At 46.7% G+C, this 24,039-nt stretch overlaps 1 protein-coding gene across 1 annotated transcript in view; it reads right to left on the bottom strand.

Annotated features, from left to right (window-relative positions):
- Window positions 1-24,039, bottom strand: part of LOC126538748 (uncharacterized) — a 217,530-nt gene that overhangs the window by 157,054 nt on the left and 36,437 nt on the right. The window lies entirely within an intron of this gene.

Raw genomic sequence — 24,039 nt, forward strand, 5'->3', positions numbered from 1 at the left:
CAGCAATATAGGCGCCGAAACTAGAGTGACGCGTGCTTTATTAAGTTAAGTTGACGTGTTTTAGTGTAAAAAGCTGCATAAAATATTTTTGAAGGTCTTCCAGTAGGTTCTTATCCTTAATTTCACCATAAAAATTCGATCGTTTGCTCGTTCCGTGCCCCAATCGGTAGTAATTGTGTGATGTACATCCAATTCCGTTTTCGCGCTATTTGCTAATCGCTCATAGCACTTCCTGGCGACGAGCGACGAATTCTAGATTTGCAGAACCGAGCGATCACGCGACGAGACCGAGCGATCTGTTCAAGCGACGGCCCGATCTGTCCCTCGAAGCCGTCGGTAGCACAAAATGGCGCTCACGGGGTTTAGCCTTAACCACGTGGCCTTAACGGAAAACAACACCCTTGGAAACTGGCCTACGCGAACATCAGCGTGATCAGCTATGAAGGCGCTGCTGCGGTACTTAAAAGACACGGGACATTCTGACAAATTGTAACTGTACACTGTGTGATGTAGGATTGTACGGTGACACTGCGTAACACTAGGAACGCCTTCGCAGACTGCGTGACAGTGCCCGCACACAGAAACAGTTCTGTATCGTGTGCATGTGTGTGTGTGTTTCATTCTTTTTCTCTCTCTCACCTATCGCATCACTTTGCCCCTCCCCCGGTACGGGGTAGCAAACCGGAGATAATCTCTGGTTAACCTCCCTGTGTTTCCTTTTCCTTTCTCTCTCTCTCTCAGCTACACCAGCGCGCTAAAAACGCATGAGTTTTATGAAAACAACTAAACAACTATTTTTGCTTATGCACTTGCACATAGCGTACGCAGCCATGAATCCACACACACACACACACACACACACACACACACACACACACACACACACACACACACACACACACACACACACACACACACACACACACACACATATATATATATATATATATGGAACTAACGCTCTAAAGTTCTATATATATAAAACTAAAGCTTTTCTAAACAAATTTTCCATCCAGTCTGTATTTTAGAAAGTTTGAGTAAACGATGGACGATAAGAAAGGCGGCATGGAAAATATATATATATATATATATATATATATATATATATATATATATATATATATTATATATAGCCTGAGAGCGCCTTGGGTACATAGTAACCAATACAAACTGTAAGGGGGGAGACTGCAGGGGGTGCCGTTTGTGAATTCCACCTTACCGAAATCGACGTCTTTCTTGATTAGGTTTACCTTTAAATCTATACCCTTTGGGTACCTGATTTCACTTTTTCATGTGATTGTGCCTGGGCTGTTCCTTTTTTGTATTGGTTTATTTACTTATTCACTATGGAAAACCTACAGCGTCATGCATGTATTATTGCATGGGAGCAGAGCAGGTGCTAACAAAAATAGAGGATCATGAGTCCTGCCTCAAAATGCAAAATACAAAGGTGTGGTTTAGGCTAAACACGATATATTGATTACAGGAATTCACACTGAAACGACCAAATATTACATTGATTTCATTAGGTGTATTCGAAGCGATCGATATGGACAGAGGGAAATAGCTCAGAACGTTGCGAAAAACCGAGAACTTATGTTCTTTTCCTCAATAACGGTGATAATACTAAACTCTCGCTTTTCTTGTTTTTTTTAGTTATATACTTATGTATGGTAGTGTGGCATCGTGTGTAATGGGGCTCAGTGCTTCTCGTTCAGTCAATTACTACATATCAAAGTTTGACAGACTCAGACTAAACAAACAAACAAACTAGCAAACAAAGAAACAACGAGTCACGAAACTGACCGTCACGGTGCCTCAGACTTATTTACTGTCTCTCGGTGACGTTCAAGCTGAAGTTTCAAAACAAAAGCAGGAAAGGAAACCGCCAAGAAACCAGGTCGCTATGAAATACGGAGGATGCTCTGCAATCACTGCTGGTCAGTTTCCCATCCGTTACAAAGGAGCCCGCAGGCTTACCAACGGTCATGCATGCATGCCATGATTTACGCAGTGACCTTAAGACGCACTCCTATGCTGCAGCTTCGGAGCTCGGAAAAATTGCGGTGGCCATTTCACGTTGCAACCATAAAACTGCTCCCTTTCGCGTATGCAAACATATGGCTTATATATCGACGCCTTATCTGCGCAGCATTAAATCACCCGCCGAAATCACCCCGTCTTCATCGTATACACTTTCCAAGGCCCAACCCTTTCCCCAAGTCGAACAAGTGCCGGATGCTATGTGGTCGCCGAACAAGCTTTCCCTAGCACGACGATGCCAACAAGCACAAGCAAACTAACAAGTAGGAAACAAAGAAACAAAGAAACAAACAAATAAACAAGTTTGCTTTCTCACGAATATTTTCAAGTGCTGAATTTTTCGGAACCCCCGGCGGGGCGAGTTGTGAAATCCTCGCCGGCTTCTGTGGGCGCCCATGGGCGACGGGAGCAAAATGGCCGCGCGCGAAGGATTTACGTTCTCGCCATTATGTTAATCGCTTGTCGACTGCGCTGTTCTCCGTGTCGACGCAGCCGATACACAGCCCCCGCCCGTTCGGCGCGTAGAAGCAAACACGACGAAGTCGGGCTATCATGCTGCGGAAAGCATTGTCGGACTCGCCGCCCAGCCTTTTGTTGTTTTCCCCTTTTTCTCCCTTTCTTCAAAGCCGCTCTTCGAGATTTACGTCGTCGGGTTGTTAGGCAAGATGGAGCAGCTTGAGAGGAACGCGTACACCTCATGAATGTTTGCTTAGCGACGTATACGAAACGGCTACGACCGCGCGTGCGTGTCGTGCAATGTATGCCGCGCGTTCGGATAGACCACCCAAGTAGCTCTAGGCACCGTAGGTGTGTTTAACACCGCACTTTCACATAGTTCGCTGTGTGTGTACACACACGCACACGCTATACGTCTGTGACCCGCGAGCAAGCCGCTTTGTTGTTCGACGCTGCGTGAATGTGCCAACGTGAACAGCGGGCCTTCCGTCATCCAGTCCCGGTTAGAAGGAGAGAACCGTCCAGGGCCGTGCACGTGGTGCATGGTATACACACTAGGCGTCTCCTCGGGCGCCGAGCAATTAAGCTGCGGCCAACTGGCGCTCACTTAAGCTCGATCTGTCTTCGCTAACTACGTTCCCTCTTCGCGCGTGAATGAGGACATCGCTTGAAATGCCTCGGTGCGTTTTCTTTTTCTTTTTTTAACCACGTGACACGTGCTGTCGCGCTATATGCAGCGGCTGCCAGAAAGACGAGTCTGTGTGAACGAGACGAACAAACGCTTCGCAGAAACAACGTCCCGAAAACACACGAGCGGTGGTGCATAAGGCCTGGCGAGAGTATACTGGGCATTTCGTACTTAGTTGCATAATACTTCTACTAATATACGCCCTCATTCGGCTATGGGTGCTTTCGAATCTCACTACAAGCTTTATTCTGTACTCTTAAAAAAAAATTTTCGACGCATACTTTCTAACCGACGGGTAGAACCTTACTATCAAATACGCGGAGATTCAGGGTAACTATAGCACATATATTACTCGCTGTACAGGTAACCCTCGCGTAACGGCTTTCCAGCTATACGATATTGCTCTGTTGGAAATTTCATGGGGCGCCCTGGCTTTCTTACCGGCATTTTATATCTTATAAGGACGCGAATGGGAAACTCTTACGCCATACAGTTACCCCTGTATTACCTGTATTACCCTGCATTACCTCAGCTCGCCATGGAGTAAACACACGCTATAGTAGCATCGCAAGTTCTCACTCGTGGTGTATACCTTCTCCCTGTGCCACTAATTAATTAATTATTTTATTCATCAACCTACCATGGTGACTCGGTGTCTACGACGCTGCTTTGCTGAGTACCAAGCACGACGTGGGTTAGGTTCTCGATCACCACAGCCGCGTTGTCATGCGAACTCACTGCCAAGGGATCGTGTTCCGGTGTGCTCAGCGTCGGACGCATGCTAAAGGACCTATAGCTGCTGGTCATCATTCACCCAGAGCCCCGCACTATGAAGGTCCTTGCGTAGCCGCTCCGTGCAGCTATTGAACGTCAAAACCCATCAATGAACCGCTCCACCTAACCCCCTGACGCTTTCTTTGTTTCTTCCATCCGCAAACCAGTCGGCAGTGTGCGGGTCAGAAATCTGAGCTAAATGGGCGTCACTTTATCCGTACGTTGTTGCGTGGAGCCTTCGTGTATATATGAACGTCTGGGGTGGCGGCGTCTGAACGTGCGTGCGTTTGAGCTAAAGCTCCCTATAATATTTCCGCTTCTCTTCATACGCTTGCTGAACAGAGTGCGAGTGAAGAATGCATGGGAAGAGACGTCTATCAGGAGGACAACTTTAGTAAAGAATTTACTGTCACGGTGCTTCATCGTGGAGCCGCCATGTACCAGGGAATAGGCTTTAAGAGAAGCTGGGCCACTTATATGCCGGCATTTGCTGTGGGACAAAACGCTTTAGGGAACTCGCATATAAAGCGGCGGTGGCTGATGTGCCCGTAGGTGATATTGTAAGAAAACTCCGAGCATGTCATCACCATGTCTCGTGCCCATGGAAATGCAACCTCATCAATGAAGTCGGAGGCCAAACTATGACCGTACACTGAATCGACATGCTAGTGACAACAGCTCTAATGTGGTCTAGCCTCGTGTTTACCAATACAGCTGTTCCTTCTGCATTGAGTACGTCTGTCTTATATCATAGGAGCCAGTGACGTCCCACTACTGAAAAATTAATGCAAAGAGAAACAACTGCTCGCAGAAATACGCGCGGCATTTGCATATGCCCTAGCCCCGTCTTGCATACAGAGCTACGTATGCTCGAAAACTTTGCTGGCATTCCTAATCTCACAGACGTTCGAGAAAAAAAATCAGGCACACTTCTTTTCTGCACAAAGCTGGTCTTTAAGTCCCTCACTCTGCCCGTCTGGTTTCTGTGCGCTAATAACGTATTTCTTGACGTGATGCTTATCGTATATAGCATATGTGTCAGGTTCTACGCTGTTATTTGCTTACACACAGGCTGTTTCAGTGAACACTTCCAAATTACAAAAAAATATATTGCTTGTGGCCGATAACACGATTCTAGAACATGAGCTGGTTTACTGGAAGAGGCAGAAATTACGCAAAAATCTGGAATCCATAATCGACTAATTAGGAGAACTCAATAATTAAGTTCTTAACTAATTATGATACATAATGCAGTTTACAAATTCTAGCCGGGGAGTTCGCAAAGCGCATCCACTTGGAACGAATTCTCAAGATGACACCAGAGCCGGTATTTTGTAGCGATGCCTTTTCCGATGGTATGCTTTTTCAGGCTTTTCGCGCTTGGCCAGTGGTCAGAGCGACGGTCTGCCCACATTATCAAGGGGATCAGGCGGCCATGTGTGGTGGATGATAAGAATAGCATAGAATAAGGCATAAGGCATCGCCACAAAATAGCGGCCCAGTTTCGAGATATCAGTTGCCGAACTTTGCGGAGAAATGAATCGGCGTTCAAGTTAATTTCGTGCTTCAATGCATAAGACGACGTTTTGTTAAGAAACTAAGTGGAACAACAGTGCATTTTTGCCGCGGGTTTGACGGCGCAAATCTTGTAAATGGTGTATATTTATATATTCTTCAAGTGGACGTGCCTGTAGGCTCACCCGCTAGAATTCGTAAATTGCAACATGTGCCATATAGTAAACATTCAAAAATTTCTTTAGTGAGTTATTGTTATTTAGCCGATTATGCAGTTCACTTCATTGTGCAAGTAATGTCCGCCTCTTCGAGTAGACCAGCTCATGCTAGAATTATTCTATCTGCCACCGGTGATCTTAAAAAAAAAAGAAACTGAAAGTGTTCGCTGAAACACCTGTCATCATCATCATCATCAGCCTAGTTACGCCCACTGCAGGGCAAAGGCCTCTCCCATACTTCTCCAACTACCCCGGTCATGTACTAATTGTGGCCATGTTGTCCCTGCAAACGTCTTAATGTCATCTGCCCACCTAACTTTCTGCCGCCCCCTGCTACGCTTCCCTTCTCTTGGAATCCAGTCCGTAGCTCTTAGTGACCATCGGTTATCTTCCCTCCTCATTACATGTCCGGCCCATGCCCATTTCTTTTTCTTGATTTCAACTAAGATGTCGTTTACCCGCGTTTGTTGCCTCACCCAATCTGCTCTTTTCTTATCCCTTAACATTACACCCATCATTCTTCTTTCCATAGCTCGTTGCGTCGTTCTCAATTTCAGCAGAACCCTTTTCGTAAGCCTCCAGGTTTCTGCCCCATATGTGAGTACTGGTAACACACAGCTGTTGTACACTTTCCTTTTGAGGGATAGTGGCAACCTACTGTTCATGATTTGAGAATGCCTGCCAAACGCACCCCAACCCATTCTTATTCTTCTGGTTATTTCAGTCTCATGATCCGGATCCGTGGTCACTACCTGCCCTAAGTAGATGTATTCCCTTACCACTTCCAGTGTTTCGCTACCTATCGTAAACTGCTGTTCTCTTCCGAGACTGTTAAACAGTACATTAGTTTTCTGCAGATTAATTTTCAGACCCACCCTTCTGCTTTGCCTCTCCAGGTCAGTGAGCATGCATTGCAATTGGTCTCCTGAGTTACTAAGCAAGGCAATATCATCAGCGAATCGCAAGTTGCTAAGGTATTCTCCATCAACTTTTATCCCCAATTCTTCCCACTCCAGGCCTCTGAATACCTCCTGTAAACATGCTGTGAATAGCATTGGAGATATCGTATCTCCCTGTCTGACGCCTTTCTTTATAGGGATTTTGTTGCTTTCTTTGTGGAGGACTACGGTGGCTGTGGAGCCGCTATAGATATCTTCCAGTATTTTTACATATGGCTCATCTACACCCTGATTCCGTAATGCCTCCATGACTGCTGAGGTTTCGACTGAATCAAACGCTTTCTCGTAATCAATGAAAGCTATATATAAGGGTTGGTTATATTCTGCACATTTCTCTATCACTTGATTGATAGTGTGAATATGGTCTATTGTTGAGTAGCCTTTACGGAATCCTGCCTGGTCCTTTGGTTGACAGAAGTCTAAGGTGTTCCTGATTCTATTTGCGATTACCTTAGTAAATACTTTGTAGGCAACGGACAGTAAGCTGATCGGTCTATAATTTTTCAAGTCTTTGGCGTCCCCTTTCTTATGGATTAGGATTATGTTAGCGTTCTTCCAAGATTCCGGTACGCTCGAGGTTATGAGGCATTGCGTATACAGGCTGGCCAGTTTCTCTAGAACAATCTGACCACCATCCTTCAACAAATCTGCTGTTACCTGATCCTCCCCAGCTGCCTTCCCCCTTTGCATAGCTCCTAAGGCTTTCTTTACTTCTTCTGGCGTTACCTGTGGGATTTCGAATTCCTCTAGGCTATTCTCTCTTCCACTATCGTCGTGGGTGCCACTGGTACTGTATAAATCTCTATAGAACTCCTCAGCCACTTGAACTATCTCGTCCATATTAGTAACGATATTGCCGGCTTTGTCTCTTAACGCACACATCTGATTCTTGCCTATTCCTAGTTTCCTCTTCACTGTTTTTAGGCTTCCTCCGTTCCTGAGAGCCTGTTCAATTCTATCCATATTATAGTTCCTGATGTCCGCTGTCTTACGCTTGTTGATTAACTTAGAAAGTTCTGCCAGTTCTATTCTAGCTGTAGGATTAGAGGCTTTCATACATTGGCGTTTCTTGATCAGATCTTTCGTCTCCTGCGATAGCTTACTGGTTTCCTGTCTAACGGCGTTACCACCGACTTCTATTGCGCACTCCTTAATGATGCCCATGAGATTGTCGTTCATTGCTTCAACACTAAGGTCCTCTTCCTGAGTTAAAGCCGAATACCTGTTCTGTAGTTTGATCCGGAATTCCTCTAGTTTCCCTCTTACCGCTAACTCATTGATTGGCTTCTTGTGTACCAGTTTCTTTCGTTCCCTCCTCAAGTCTAGGCTAATTCGAGTTCTTACCATCCTGTGGTCACTGCAGCGTACCTTGCCGAGCACGTCTACATCTTGAATGATGCCAGGGTTCGCGCAGAGTATCAAGTCGATTTCATTTCTAGTCTCACCATTCGGGCTCCTCCACGTCCACTTTCGGCTAACTCGCTTGCGGAAAAAGGTATTCATTATACGCATATTATTCTGTTCTGCAAACTCTACTAATAATTCTCCTCTGCTATTCCTAGAGCCTATGCCATATTCCCCCACTGACTTGTCTCCAGCCTGCTTCTTGCCTACCCTGGCATTGAAGTCGCCCATCAGTATAGTGTATTTTGTTTTGACTTTACCCATCGCCGATTCTACGTCTTCATAAAAGCTTTCGACTTCCTGGTCATCATGACTAGATGTAGGAGCGTAGACCTGTACAACCTTCATTTTGTACCTCTTATTAAGTTTCACAACAAGACATGCCACCCTCTCGTTAATGCTATAGAATTCCTGTATGTTACCAGCTATTTCCTTATTAATCAGGAATCCGACTCCTAGTTCTCGTCTCTCCGCTAAGCCCCGGTAACACAGTACATGCCCGCTTTTTAGCACTGTATATGCTTCTTTTGTCCTCCTAACCTCACTGAGCCCTATTATATCCCATTTACTACCCTCTAATTCCTCCAATAACACTGCTAGACTCGCCTCACTAGATAGCGTTCTAACGTTAAACGTTGCCAGGTTCAGATTCCAATGGCGGCCTGTCCGTACACCTGTACATGGCCTGTACACCTGTACATGGCCCTAAACATAAAGGATTATCATAAGGAATAGCATGTAGCAAAACATAAAGGAAAATCAGTAATAATGCACAGTTAACTAAAATGTTGCGTTGAATTATTCCGTTCGATCTCTTATTCATACCTCTCCCCGCCAACTCGTCTACTCCTAATCTCATACCCTACTCCTCACATAGTGTTCAACTAGAAACCTGTGACGTCGTATGTGTGCGAATGAACCGCATAAATGTTCAAAGATTCATACATTTTCTTAATGGGCCATTCATGCCACCTGTACACAGGGCCGGTCCTAAGGCAGTTAGGCTTTTTTATTACAGACGCGCATGCACCAATACCAAGGAGTGGCCGAGTAGTAACATTAAGTGACTAAGACTTAGAGCAAAACAAAAAAACGAGCATGCAGCCGACGCTGCTGTGTGCATCTGCAACTAGAGACAAACGAACCGTATTTACGGCGAGAAATAAGCGACGCCCGCATAATGACCGCCCTTAGTTGCGAGGTGCCGACAGCGCCGTATCTGGTTCCGTGAAGTGCTCCGTGCTTCCCACTGAGGGCGTCTATGTCCGGCAGAGCGAACACGCCTCGCGACCAGATCCGCGATCGACGAATGTGCGCACCTCGCCTCACCATAGTCGACAAGGCAGGCCGGCGAGACGGAGTGGCGTCACGCCTATTTGCACGTTTTCGTACGCAAATTGACCGTAAGAGCATGGCGATGCTCCTGCAGCGATTGGTGCTAATGATACACCTGTCTCTTCCGCAACTCACGGTATACACTTCACCCGTAGTGTAGGATAGCCTACCTGTTGCTGAGCTATAAAAAAGAAGGGAAACTGAGTCCTAATTTATTGTTAATCATAACCATATGAAGCCAACAGAACGATATACACCACACCTGTAGTATAGCGCAGCCTACCTGTTGCAAAGGTATGAAAAAGAAGGGAAACTGAGTCCTAATTTATTGTTACTCACAACCATATGAAGCCAACTGATAAGGAAGACAAGGAAAGCATACGGGAAATCATTTGTCGATTTATTGAATAGCAGAAATGATGAGCTAAAGGAAAATGAAAGCGTTCGAAATAGCCCAAAACTCATCTGGTAGTTGTCTAAGTATGCGCAAGCATAGCGCCACTTGCTCATCCCCACGCAGTCCGGTGTCATTATCAATGTCATGGAACTTGATCCGACCAGTATAAACCCTTATCAACCGTCATCGGTCATTCGCTTATCATGTTCGCTATCGAACACGATAAGACAGGTCTAATTAAGATAGAGTTGAGTACAGCACTCGAAGTCACGACCATTAGTGTTATTTACTGTGAAGTAAATTAGCCACAGTTAATTAAACTAGAGCTACTTAGAGCCTTTGGTGGGAGTCGAACTCATGACCTTTTGTGGTAATTAAAGTGAATAAAGGTTAATCTAGCGAAGCTGTTGCAAAACCACCACTACATTTGCTGAGGAGGGTATGCAATGCTTTATCGATAGTTCGGATGCTTGTTGTGAGCTCGTTCTTTGTTGAAACCTATGCTGTTCTGTGTGTTGTATGCATGATCAGTCACTTCCATGCTATCCATTCTCAGTAATATTGTTCCGTTGTCGCTCAGCGTGCAAGCACTTACGACACGCGAACAATTTGCAAACCGCTTTCACACAGCGCTCGCGTGGTCAAGCTTCGCCAGCGCGCTGCAGGTTCAACGCCCTTTCGCCGACGGCGTCCCCCCGCGACGCTCGAGGAAACACGGCACCGCCGCTCCGTTCGCGTTAGCGCGCGCAACGAGCCACCGGTAACGCCAACAGCACCAACACTACCACCCCGCTCGTTACGGCTTGTTTGCGCTTCGCCTGTCGACGCCACCTCCCTTCCCGTCTCCGGGCGCCGACGCTCGAAACAACGCGAGCGAGCGCACCGACGGTACACCCGCGCAAGAAAGCGCGCGCCGGATAAAAGCGCATCAAAACGAAAAACGAAACAACAAACACCGAGCGAGCGGCCTGTCGAGTCGAGTGTGCGTGTGTACACACGCGTTACCGACTGCCCTCCCCTCTCCCCTACACAGAGAGACGAGCGCGCCGAGTGTGGTGTCTGCACGCGCGTGCCCGATGGGTAATGCCGATGTCGATGCCGAAGAAGGGCGCGCGCGCTGTTCCACCTCCTCGAAGCGGACGCAGCTCGCGCCCCCTCGAAGGTAGCGCGCCCTCGCCTCCTGCACGGCGTGGCCGGGGAATCGGCGGCGACCATCAAACAAGCCGTGAAGAACATCCAGCGTAGATGGCGCGTGCGGATTTATGGCCCAACGCCACCCTGCGTTCGACGCCTGTGTGCGTGTGCCCGCGCATATAACCCGCATCGGTGCGCGCATTGCTCGCACCCGAGGGACTCGAAACGGAAGGAGACGGCGGAGGCGTTGGTGGCCAAGATGGTGGCGAATTCGGCAGGGTCAAAGTGCGCGTGTGGGTGTGTCTGCGTGTGTGTATACATGCCTCTCGACAGCGCATGCGTTGATAGTGCTGTTCGTATCGGTAAGCAGCCGCACCACGTGCAAAGATGTAGAGCAAGCAATATGGATGTTCGAGGAGAAATTAAAACTTTACTTTTTTCTGTATAGCATGCACGGGAATAGAGAAATCTTTACTCGGCACAAATTCATTCGTTCTGTCATTAATTCATTCACAAGGACGCACAGAGGTGATCCGAGACGATATTGTATAGTGGGGTAGATCAACACAATGATCACAAAACACAGAAAACACATACCCTCGGCGGAAGCGCGAACACACACTAACCCCCGTATCATAAATGTATCTTAATTTGAAGCCCACGCTTGACTTGATTTAAATGGCTACTTGTCGTGAACGCACCGAAGGGAACGCAATGGGCGTCTTAGGCGCGTTCGCACCAGGCGTCGTTTATATCAAGTCAAGCATGGGCTTCAAGTTAAGATGCATTTCTGAAAACGGGGGTAAACCTTCATGGTTATGTCTCTCGCGCCAAGCGCCGTTGTTCGTACTCTCGCTCAATGTGTTTTACTTGATGCCTTTGACTGCACGAAGAACCCGCATAGCTAGACAGAATTCCAGTTCTTCTACACATCTAAATCTGGCTGCTCACAAACTTAGTACAGAAAATTGGACTGCTTGTAACCCTAATGCACTAAAAAAATTCCATACTGGACTGTGTGACAAATTGTGACTGACCACTGAGTAGGGTTGAATGTATTAGCGTGACTTTCACGAGGAATATATGACTATGTGGCGCCTTCGCAGACTGTGTGATGGCGCGCCCACGGAAACAGTTCTAAACTGTTCGCTTTTCTCTCTCTATCTCCTTTCGCAAAACCTTCCCTGGTGCAGAGTAGCCAACCGTAGATATCGGTGGTTAATCCCAATGTCTTTGCTTTGCTTTTATCGCTCTCCCACACTCTCCTGCGCTTTGTGGGGAAACAGGAAGGAAGGGCAAAAGGATAGAAAGCAACATGCCAAAATGATCGCTCGTGAAATGTCACTGTTTACTAAGTCCAATTCAAAGGATACTAAGCAGAAATATTATTTACGGTGTAGTAGTAAATTACCCTTTTACGGTGCCACAGGATCAGCTCGCAATTTGAGGACAGGCTTGATAAGTCCGAAATGGCGCAATAAGAAAAGCCAGGTGGCAACGCCGCATCGAAGTTCCCGAACCCTCCAGCCGTGACGTCATAGACTTTTTGGATAGCGCCGACTCGGGCGCCAAATAAAGCTTTCTTCAGGGATCGTCGACCGCATTTATTCTAAGTGAGACAAAGACTCACCTGAGGACATTCCAAGAACTATTGCCGTGCCACAACGTCTGCTATTCGAGAAAGCGCTTTGCGATCCGCGCTGTCACACTGACGTAACGACGCCAGGGATTCAGCGCGAAATTAAAAAAAAAAAAGATGTAACCTTGATTTCTTTTTCTAATATTCAACCTTTTGCCGTAAGACTAGGTAAGATACTGTTTTGAACGATCACTCCACTCTATCAGCCTATACTGATTGAGTATTCCTCTTTAGCGCCAAATTCAATGTCTGTGCTGTCGAAGAAACTACAGAACACCTTCTGTGCTGCTGCCCGTCCCTTCAAAAGTGAGAAAGCTTGACCTCATCGCAGCCCTAAACCAGCTAGACGGAAGAACTCACTCGTCAAAGAAGATCTTGGGACCATGGTCTCGCATATCACAGCTGCAGAATGCTACAACAGAACTGCGGCGGTTTCTGAAGGCTATACCGGAGTGAGCGACCGTCCGTGATACCGAGCAGATGACTTCCCCATGCGTTGTCCACATCAACACTGGACTTTCTCTTCCTCTCTCAGTCTTTTCCTCCCCTTTCCCTTCTCCCAATGAAGGACACCCATCCGGACTCAGCCCTGGTTCTTTCATCTATCCTCCTCTCTTCTCTCCCTCTTTAGTGTCTTTTCAAGATGCCCACGTAGTGTAGGGTGCATACACCAGACAGTGCGGTATAATTCTCTCCCTTCCAATGAAGCAGAGGACGAAACGGCACCGTTGTACCGTGCAAACTCGTTGGCGAGAGAGAGCGAGAGAGAGGAAATGAGAGGAAGAGCAGGCGAGGGAAGAAGCGACGCCCGAATCGCGCATCAGCCACCCGCCGTCTCCGGCGCCTAACCTAGAATTAAACTCGAGCAGCAGAGGGTGCCGCCGCCGAGAGAACGAGCCGGTCCCCGCGCGAGCGAGCTGCACGGTCGGACGTTTTGTTTGACTTGGCCACGGCACGGCCCTCTCTGACTGCAAGCGCAACGAGCTGTTGTTGTTGCTGCTGCTGCTGCCGCTGCTGCTCGCCGAAGCAGTCCAGCGCGCGAGAAATAATGCCGTTCTCTCTTTCTCTCTGTAGCCGAGGTCGAGGCCATTCGATGCGCCGTCTGTACAATTACAGGAAGGCAAAATGCGGTGTCAACGTGATTGCGGCGTACTTCTCGGACGTGCAGCTGGCTGTATCAAGTGCCAGATTGAGCCCCGAGACGGCGATGAGAAATCTCGAGGTTATCGCGGAATTGCGGTCATTGAATACCGCTATAGTAGTCACGGGATAAGGCGGCCGGCTGTCGCGGTCTGTGATTGATAACTGTAGATGTATACTGATAGTTTCTCGCGATGTACGAATGACTGCATGAATAGTGGCATTGCGTTATCACTGAACGTCAATTGTACCTGGCTATTGGTTGCTTCTCACTGCAAGTTAGGCGTTGCCGATGGCGTGCCGTTTATCATTGCATACGAATGGACGTTTGCTAACGATTTCTTTGAGACTGTCGAGCGTTTCGTGCATCCTGCTTCATTCGCTGTGTAGAACTTGTTGTGACCAAGCGCTGCTTCGCCAATTGAAAAAGAACTGCACGCCCCGTACCATTATCCTGTATGATTGAGGTGTTTATGGGAACACACACAGGTTTTTTTTTTCTGCAGAAATCCATATGATCATATGAAATTATGAATAGACGGCCATAAGCCATGTCATGCTGAGTACGCCGGTTCTTTCGAGTGATACAGAACACATGTCGCACACAAGTTTCCATTCTTTTTTTTGTTTTTCTTTTTTTGCAGACCGGTCATTGTAGTTGATTATGATCACTATGATCATCGTCTTTCTTCTGGAATGCAAGTCCCCCTGCCGGTGGCGACCTTCAATTTTCCTGATTTGCATAGGTACGCTGTACTCGCAATCCCCAAATTTCCAATCATTTCCTATCCTGTGGCACCCATTCTATAACTGTGATAGATTACCGGTTGTATCCTTTCTTCATTGCATGACCTGAGCAGTTCCACCGCTTCTATAGGGCACATTCAAACGGTCACTTTCTAGAGCGCTAGAGCACTTTCTAGCGACGATTTATATCCAGCTAGTAGAAATCAAACGCTCGGAACCCATTCGCTTGGCTCATGAGCACCGGTCTCCAGCGTAGATAGTGTTCGGACGCGCTCTCTCACCTTAATTCGAGCGGGAAGCGCGACTTGGTTACCAGACAATACTGAACACGTGGCTTCGATTGCTCTAGGAGCAGCTCGGCTCAGGCATGGTACGTCTGGTTCCAATGTGCCGAGGCCTCCTCATCGACGCAAGCCGTGTTGCAGCGCGTAACCAGTCCGATGTGCCAGTCACGTCAGCTAGGATATGAACGCCTGTTTGCTCTCTAATCCACGTTAATCGTCTTAATGTTAAACGTATTAATGTGCGTTCGGTATTGGCTTTCTAAACTTCAACGCGATGGTACTGACCATTCTTTACTTGTTCTTATTTCGTATGAACGATCTCAGGAAGAAGGTCGTTTGTCATTGCATATGCTGTATAATGTTTAATGTTTGTCGCCGCTTGCTTGTCATTATATACGAACAAGCATCTCGTTAAAGGCTCTTTGTCATAAGTCGTGACGTCTACGTTGGAGGGCCGAGATTATTGGTTGACTGCGACACTTCGGCGTGATCCTTCTTTTTTTTCTGCCACTTGGCGCCTGCATAGTGCTCACTTAGATCTTGTACTATCCCTCCCCCTTTACCTCTTATCCTTCTCCTCTTGCTCTCTCTCAGTCAGGGTAACAAGCCGGATATTCCCGTCATGCTTCCCCGCCTTCCGATTTATTCAACTCTCTCTCTCTCTCTCTCTCTCTTGGTTGCTGAGTATTGCACACGGCAAGCCTGGGACCACTGACGCTCGTCTTTGCTGCTCATACACTCTTAAAAGGTTTGGACCCTTTGGGGTTTGTCTTTTTCCACACCAATAATCGTCATCTATCTTGGGCGCATTTCCTTTCTTTAACGCTGCGAGACCGGTACTTCCAGGTCACGAACGGCATGCGCGATATCAGCGTGACACAGCATTGCCAACAGGAAAGTAGCGAGCGCAGATTTTTCAAGAAAGGAAACGCAAGCAAGGCAGTGACGAATATTGTTGTGGGACGGGATAAGCCCCGGACGGCTTATCGCGCCCAACAAGAATAATGCGCAACAATAATATAATAACAATGTGCAACAATTATGTGCAAAGCAGTGTATGACTTGCTTCGCTATGTCAACAAAGTTATTCTTTCGGTGTTCGGGAGCGCTTCTGAATATAGTCCCGCACTTTCATCCGCATTAGTTTACTCTGCGGAAGAGTAAAAAAAAAAAAAAAAACACTTATACATCTTGGCCCGTATTCACGAAACGTTCTTACGCTAAAAGCGTTCGTGCCAGCCAATAGTGATGTAGGACATATTATTAGCGAAGACAATCAGCCAATGAAAAACAGCACTTACGAACGAAGAGCTTCGATAATTCGGCCCGTTGTTTACAACAGCTTTACAAGAGAAAACACATCACCCAGTGTGGAAGTTGACTTATTTTGCGGCTTTTGTCTGCCGCGTCTGGGCAAACGCGAAGCCGCTGCACGTTGGAGCGACGCATGTCGTCCGAAAAACCAAATGCGTTGTCGAACGCTGCCGGACTACTTGGCGCGGTAAGACATGTGGTGAAGCTCCGCCCACGTTGCTTTCCCTTCACTGCCACATTAAGTTACCCGCGAGCATAGATACCTAGCTCCACATGGTTCGCAGCATGTAGTATCGAATTGCAGTCGTTGCACCGTTGCCTATTCCTGGTGACAACTTCCTGCGGCAGCGTTCAAAGCTACGGAGCCGAAGCACTCTACTCTTTACGACGCAGCTGCAAGTAGTCCACGGAATGCAAGCAACTGGAAGGTAGGGCCGCCATGGCCGGGATTCGATCCCGCGACCTCGTGCTCAGCAGCCCAACACCATAGCCACTGAACAACCACGGCGGGTGCATTAGAGCTGTGTGCCACTCGCAAGGTATTTAGCGATTCCTGGCTTTTCCTTGGAGAATATATTCGGTATGATGCTCGGAACTTGAAGTGTGCTCCAAAGATCTGTTGATATGCACAGCTTTCGTACGTACTGCAACGATTTCGTTGAAAACAAAAAAAAATGACTGGGCCGACTTTTCAAGACTCCAAGCACCGTTGCGTTACGAAACGATGTGAGAAACCGATGAGATAGAAAACCGGATCACTTGGTACAGCGGTAATATATATATATATTAGATTCTGCTGTAGATTCTGCACTTACAGCCTGTCGACTTAAATGGACGCTAAAAGAAAAAAAAATATACGTTGAGCTTCGTGAGTGTATTACGCGTTTACAGTAGCAAAAGAAAAGTGCCACTGTTGCCGTAGGGAAAGGTGTGGCACGACAGAAAGAACGCAACAAAATAAACGAGATACATGTGACGGCGCCCCCTTGAAGTTTCCGCACAAGGCTGCCGTCACGTGGTGGATATCAATGGCGTCTCCTAGGTCCTACTTAACGGTTTACTGGTAAGTAAGCACGTCATTACAGACTAAAGAAATCATGCGCTCAAGCTACCTAGCTTTGATAACCTCTCTTGCGCTGCCACGGCTTGAGGACGACAAAATTACCTTATAATTCACGCTGTGACACTGAAGCACCGGCTTTGCTGTCATACGGCGCGAATTTGAAAGAAGGCGAAAGTATTGCTTTGGAAGTTTGTCAAGTGTCATTAACGTCTTCTCACAAAACGAATGAAAATAGAGTTTCTTTAACGATCTTTTGCTGCGTTCCACCACTCGCCTTTCAACAGGCAAGAAGACTGAGAAGAAGCCGTCAAGAGCGACGACCTTGAAGTCCAGCTTCAGGCTGTCCAAAGGGCCTGCGACAGGGCTGAAGATCGCGGTCTCCAGCCCCCGGCGCGGGTGTGGCCCGCGACTACGACAACGTATTCCCTTGGGACGAAATATAGTTTCTTGTCCGTCTGTCCGTTTAGCTATTATCCTAATTGTTTTAGCATTGGTATTCCGTGTCGCAGTGCGTATAACGCGCGCAAGAATAACTTACGAACGGCGCGCTTTGTGCTAAATGACTGCGAAGGTGTTCATGCGCCAGACTAAAGAATGAAATAATCTCGTCGAAGTCGTTTCCGCTATATGCAGCTGTGGCGTCCCTGTGGCGCTCTAAAATTATTCTTGCTGCGCTGATTCAGTTCCTGTGCGCTTTTAAGTATTGAACGGTTCGCGTTATTTTTTAACTTTCCGTTTGTGCTCCGCATGAAGCCGACGAAATGCTTCATGCGCATGCAAAGAGAAATGTATGAAACTAATAAGCACGAAAACTTTAAGGTGCGTCAGAGCGACAGCGCTAGAGAAACAATGCGCTATACAAAGTTTGGGCCATCAATTTGCGCTGCGAAACTCGTCTCGAATCTCTCAAAGTGGTCTTGACGACCTAAAAGCAATGATTGATTAATCGGATGTCCGGTTGGCAACGTGTATGCTATATGTATATACACATATATCAAAGATTTTGCGCTGAATCTTTTGCGTGACAGTGAACATAAGTAATTCGCTGACAGGACGCGACGGAAAAGAGCACAATGAAATGAACGTGTTCAATCACAAGCCGACGACAGGATAACAGGACGCCTCAAGCTTACTAAAGAACAGTAAAAATAAAAAAAAGAACAAAAGGATGTTGACGAACGAGGCTGCGCTTAGATCTGCAAGCTTTGTGGAGTGCCCGATCGAGTGTCTGACATTCAAATACGGATTGCTGAAGCGAACTTTTTTTCTTTATCGTTGTATTCCCGGCGTTTAAATAAACGACAATGAAACGTTCTGTGCCTCATGTACATGCGATATACAGCATTTGAAATGCATGACATATGATTTAGCGAATTCCAAGCAAACTCGTTCCGAAGTGTTCGTAATTTCATGCAAAAGTGTGCTTAGCTCAATATAAATGCTATAGTGCATTCAGTGCATATAGTGCGCCTGTCTGCATGTTATAAGGAACAACACTGAGCAAATTGATGTACTCTTGAATTAGAACGGGAATAACTGTTAAAAACAACAAATTTTCGAGCCACATTGCAGTAACCAGTAGGTTAAATCTGATTCCTGCCAAAGGTCCATGTCGTGACACGCAACGAGAGCCTGCAGTTTAACATGAAAATTTAGCATTTCAACCAGGCAACCTATTCATTATTGATAGTCTATATTGTCTGAGATATTGGGGCCAGCTACAAGGTGACGGCTATGCCTCGTAATTCACAGATGTGCCTGAAAAATGTTCCAAAGAAGAACAAACACGTGTTCCAGTGCGCACGAAAAATAAAAGCGGGTGCACAGACAGAAGAACCTCCGGCCTTTCGACATCTGCCTTCAATGCCAGAAACACTGGAAAATAGACTATGGTGACAACTTTTGTAAATTTAACGTACACAAGTATAGCGTAAGTGCTCGCTCGAAATCAAGTATTTCTGAGCAGTTCGTAAAATTCAGATGTTCATGCTGAACAACAAATGACGTCCATCATCGGTGGGAAGCACAGCGCTTGCCATATATATACACAAGGGCCACGGGAACACGTCGAACAAGGGATTGTGTAAATACACGAATATATGCGCAAATATTCGAAATAAACTACTTCCACAATTACAATTTTTCTCGCGTAATGACAGCTGTAATGTAGCCCATTTAGTGTGCTAAATACTAAGCTATAGATAGTTTTCGATTCTCTAAGAAACTGTAGTGCAATAATTCATATCTGATCCTTCCATTTCTTTCAGCGATTTATCCGTTTCACCGACGCGTGTCCCTATAGGGCGCCAGACTGCGTTGGCATTCTTGGTATTTCTAAGCACCCATGCCCTCTAAACATGGTAACTTTTGTAAAGCTGCACATTTTTATTGGTAAGAGCGACTCGTTGCTGTAAATAAAGGCAATATCCGCGCGAGATCGGGCGTTTTCTCCATATTTCTCTAGGTCTGAAGGCAGCATCCGTTTTTGACGATGGCTTGAGTCTGGGCTCACTGCTATCGCACGAGGGATCACAGACAAGCAGGATTCGAGTGCACCGACACCGTTATTTTAAATCGATAAGAGGATGTATACATTTAACATCAGCGCCTGGCGTCTCGCTTTACTTGGTACAACTCCACATCTAACGTCTTCGTTACATAATGTTGTCTGCGGCAAAGTTCAGTGCGACAGATGTATACTGTAGACCTCACATTACTTTAGACAATTGCATCGGGGCAAATAAATTTTATTTAGTGTTTGCTGCTATTATTCAGGGCTAAATGTGATCGTCGCAGCTACAAAAATTTGAAAACACGACTGTTACGAAAATTGCCGTGCATAGAGAAATTACAGCGTGATAAAAAAGGTCTGTTATCCTTCCGATTGTCCTTGTGCGTCGTACAGAATGGTGTTAAACAAAGTCAATAAATAAATAACTAAATAAATACATAAGACTGACGTGGGCGCGCTACATCTGCTTCCAATTTAAAGATGTCCCCAGCGCGGCATGCATTATTTGCCGTTTTTATATCCTGCCGTTTTACACATGGAAAACAAACTCGGCGAGAACAAGGCGGACAATTTCGGCGCTTGAAAAATGGACGCCTTGGCGCACGTAAATAGAATTTTAGATCAAAAAGCGTTTCCGGCGGGCTCTTCTGGCGTTTCGGGCGCCCATCACGCAGCTATAAGCAAGGACTTCTCACGTGTGTACACATCGCCAGATAGCGTGCGCCAAACATTTTGCTTCCTTTTTTTTTCTTTTTGCTTGTTGTGCGCGCTCGCTTGTACATAGCTGCCGCGCGTTCTCGTAAAGTGGTTGGGCCTATACCTAACGCCAAAGCTAAGTGGTATAGATGGCATCACGTGACAACTGCATTTGCGAAGACCGCTGTTTTCGGGGCGGTGCGGCGTAGCTCGCGTTCCCAGGCGAAAAACGATGGTGACGGAGGGAGGGTGGGGGGAGGACTCAAATTGCTTCGGTCGCTTCTTGGGTGTCAACGCTGTTTTCGGGTAGAACCAGGGCCAAGGGCCGTATTTCTTTTCACTTATACGGGAGCAGCAGACGACGATGCGCGCACCACTCAGCCCTGAGCGGTGCAGACGACACCTTTATGGTTGCTGTGTGGCGATAGCCATGTATTCGCGTTTCTTTCCTCTTTAACCGGTATCTTATCTAAGGTCTGCGTGAGCTGCGCATAGTAACCCCTTTCCCCCCTACAGGAAGTTCCGCTTATGTACTTGTTTATTTTTGAGGCCGTTGCTTTAAAACAAGAATGATGACGCTGTGCATTTAGAACGCTGCATTACAACTGCGCCAACCTTTGGAGCGTGCAATAGAAAGCAATTTTTGTCGTCTGCTAGGTAGACAGCTGAATAAAAACGACCTCTAAAACTTGCACCACAACAAGACGGCTAAGAGATAAAAAAAATGTCTGTGCTCTTACGAAGCAAGCGAAACAAGCCGGACAACGCGCCCTGTGCAGATTTCAAGGCGCGTATGCGTACTATTACACATAGAGAGTGCAGAATATATTGCGCCAATAACTTTTTTACATACTTTTCCGCGAACACAACTATTTCGGCATAACAGAAGCTATGATCACGCTTGTCGCAGGACGCGCTCCAGCTCTATACATTACGCAAGGTGAGGAATACATTTGCAAGTCAATTCCATGTATGTTCTTAACGTATGCTGTGGCGTTCTTTCTGTTTTCTAACACTTATGGAGCGTTCTCTTGTTTATTTATTTCAACGTATCTACTCTTGTCTATAGTACTCCGCTTTTTGGCACGGTCCTGAATAGTGGTGCCTTCAATATCGAAGCGTTCCATTTTGTCGCGTTTCGTAAACGACAGCAACCTTCCGAGCGCAATACGAAGGCTTTTTTCCTCGTGGAATGGGCGTACTATGCTGCTGGCAAAAGTCAAAATGCGGAAATCTTATACTTGCCACGTTCTAGAGCAATGGAAACAGCGCGTGGGTGCGTCATAAAAGTTGTTTTTTTTTTCTTCTTTTATTCAAGCAAGCTATGCATTCTGGACAATTCGAAGCGTCAGTGGAAAACGCCTACAGTCTAGGCACTGCGTGACATCACCATAGTGGGAAAGCAGCTGCATGACAGACGACGGGCGCCATCACGCAGACGGCGCGTGACGTGACAGCAGACGATGCGAAGGCAAGGCTGCTGTCTGTCGCGCAAATGGTTGAATCGCTCCCCCCCTCCCCCTCCCTTTCCGCTTCTACCTGGAATAGTTAGCGTCATGCTAGTTTCATTTCCAGATGAGAGCCAGTCTTTCAGCACGCATGTAGAGAACGTGATAGAAGAGCGTTCTCTCGCAAAACACGCGTGACCAGCCTTTCTTTCCCAACTCGAGGCCTGACGCAATTCGAAACTCACCCTAATTGAGAGATACTGCCGGTGTCTCACATATGGGGTCAGATAACACAAAGGTCGCATGTGCGCTGTGCAATGTGTTAGTTCATTCTTTTTCACTGCCTTCATATTGTTGCTCGATTTGTTTTTTGAAATGAAGTAAGGTAAAAGAAATATATTTATGACCCATAATGAACGACACCTACTGTTTTTTCCTTCATAATTAACAATGGTGGAATAAATTTCGTAAGATCAGAACAAACTACGTCAAATGTCGGAAAAATCTAGAGCAGAGCTTGCTAAAAAGAGTAAGGGAAGTGAAGCTCGCATGCACTCTTTGAAATACACGAACATACATACAGAGACAAAACGTGAGTACAATATGCACCACACACTGTAGGCTGGGGCCCGACATGCAGGGGTATAAATGAGTTCCAAACGCGTACACGAGGCCACCATGGGGTCCGAGACGAGCATTGGCACACGATCGAGGAAGATGCACGTCTGAAATAATGCAGGGGCACCAAGATACGGCAGTAAAAAGCGCACTTCGCCGCAAAGAACGCACCAAAAAATGAGTGTCTTTTTTTTTTTCAGCACTCTCGTTATTGCGACGCAAGTTTGACTTTGTTGAAATTTAGACAATATACAGTTGTCCGGGTGAAGAGGGCATAGTACATTCCCATTGAAGTACCGCATAGTACAGTCCCATTGCTCAGACGTATAGACAAAAGGCATGCCGCCACTGCAGACACCTCGAAGAACGAATTGTTCGAATGGACGTATCTTCTTGCACAAATCGGCGGCGCTATTAGACAGTAGTAACTTGCGCATTGTTAAGTTGCCATCGCAGTCTTTGCTAGCGTAAGCAAACAAAGCGAAAAGTTTCATTTCTTCTTGTTTTTGTTTTTTTAATGCGTCACCATTAGTTTTCTGGCATTTCCGTCGGTATATAGCGATAATAAATTCTGCGAAATTATGTCCAAGGTGAAAACACCAGGTGTCGCGAAGTCGCGGGGGCACCGCTGGATCGGGGCACGCGATGATATTGAGATATATAGAATTGCCTATAGAATGGGTTGGAGAGATACGGGAAAGAAGTTGTTGGATTGATTGATTGAAAACTTTAATATTCCACCGAACTGGGGTGCCCGCCTTTTAACCTACACGTAGGTAGGGGGGGGGGGGGGCGGTGGAGGAAGCAGTCCCCGCGCGTTGAGGACGGTGAGTCTTCACGGCCTCAACGGCCAGGCGGATTGCTAGACGCTGGTCGTCTTCAGTCTCACTCTGGAGCAAGGCCTCCCAGGCTCCCCTATTGTCAATGTTTTCCTTGGCCCCTGGGGAGCCAGCGGACTCCCATATTGCATGGTCTAGCGTACCTGTCTCCTTACAAATTTTGATGAGGGCGTCATTATAGTCCTTCGTGTGAGTTAAGTAGATCCAATATGGTGATGTATAATTGTTTCCCTAGAGGCGCCGCCAAATGCGAGCGACCTCCGGAGAGAGAGACCGATGCGGAGCCGGAAAAATTCTTCTTTCGGCTTTGTAATTATCTACAATTTCCCAGTACGTGATGATGCTATCGTTGGTCCCTGGAACTGGCTGCTCTAGAGTTGTCCGGTGGTAGAATGCTAGGGCGAGCTCGTGAGCGGCTTCGTTACCTGGGACTTCTTCATGGGCCGGAACCCAAATAAAAGTTATGTCCCTTCTTGGAGGGTTCTTGAGTGCAATTTGGAGGGCCTCTTCCGAGATTCTCCCTTTGTTAAAATTTCGGGTAGCTAATTTCTTATCGCATAATATTACTCCCCCTTTTGTACCCTCACAAGCGAGCGCTACTGCAACCTCCTCGGCTGTACAGGCGTCCCTCGTGCACGTGGAGCACGCTATCTTAACGCACTCATCGCCATCAACCACCGTCGACACCGCAGCCCTGTCTCTGTCGCAAGTGGCGTCCACGTACGCTACTTTATGCGCCGGTGTGTTTTTAAATTTAGTTACTAGAGCCTTAGCTCTGTGAGCTCTCCTCTCTTTGTTGTAGATAGGATGTGTATT

This window comes from Dermacentor andersoni, chromosome 8 (genome assembly GCF_023375885.2).
Source record: "Dermacentor andersoni chromosome 8, qqDerAnde1_hic_scaffold, whole genome shotgun sequence".
NCBI classification, from domain to species: Eukaryota; Metazoa; Arthropoda; class Arachnida; order Ixodida; family Ixodidae; genus Dermacentor; species Dermacentor andersoni.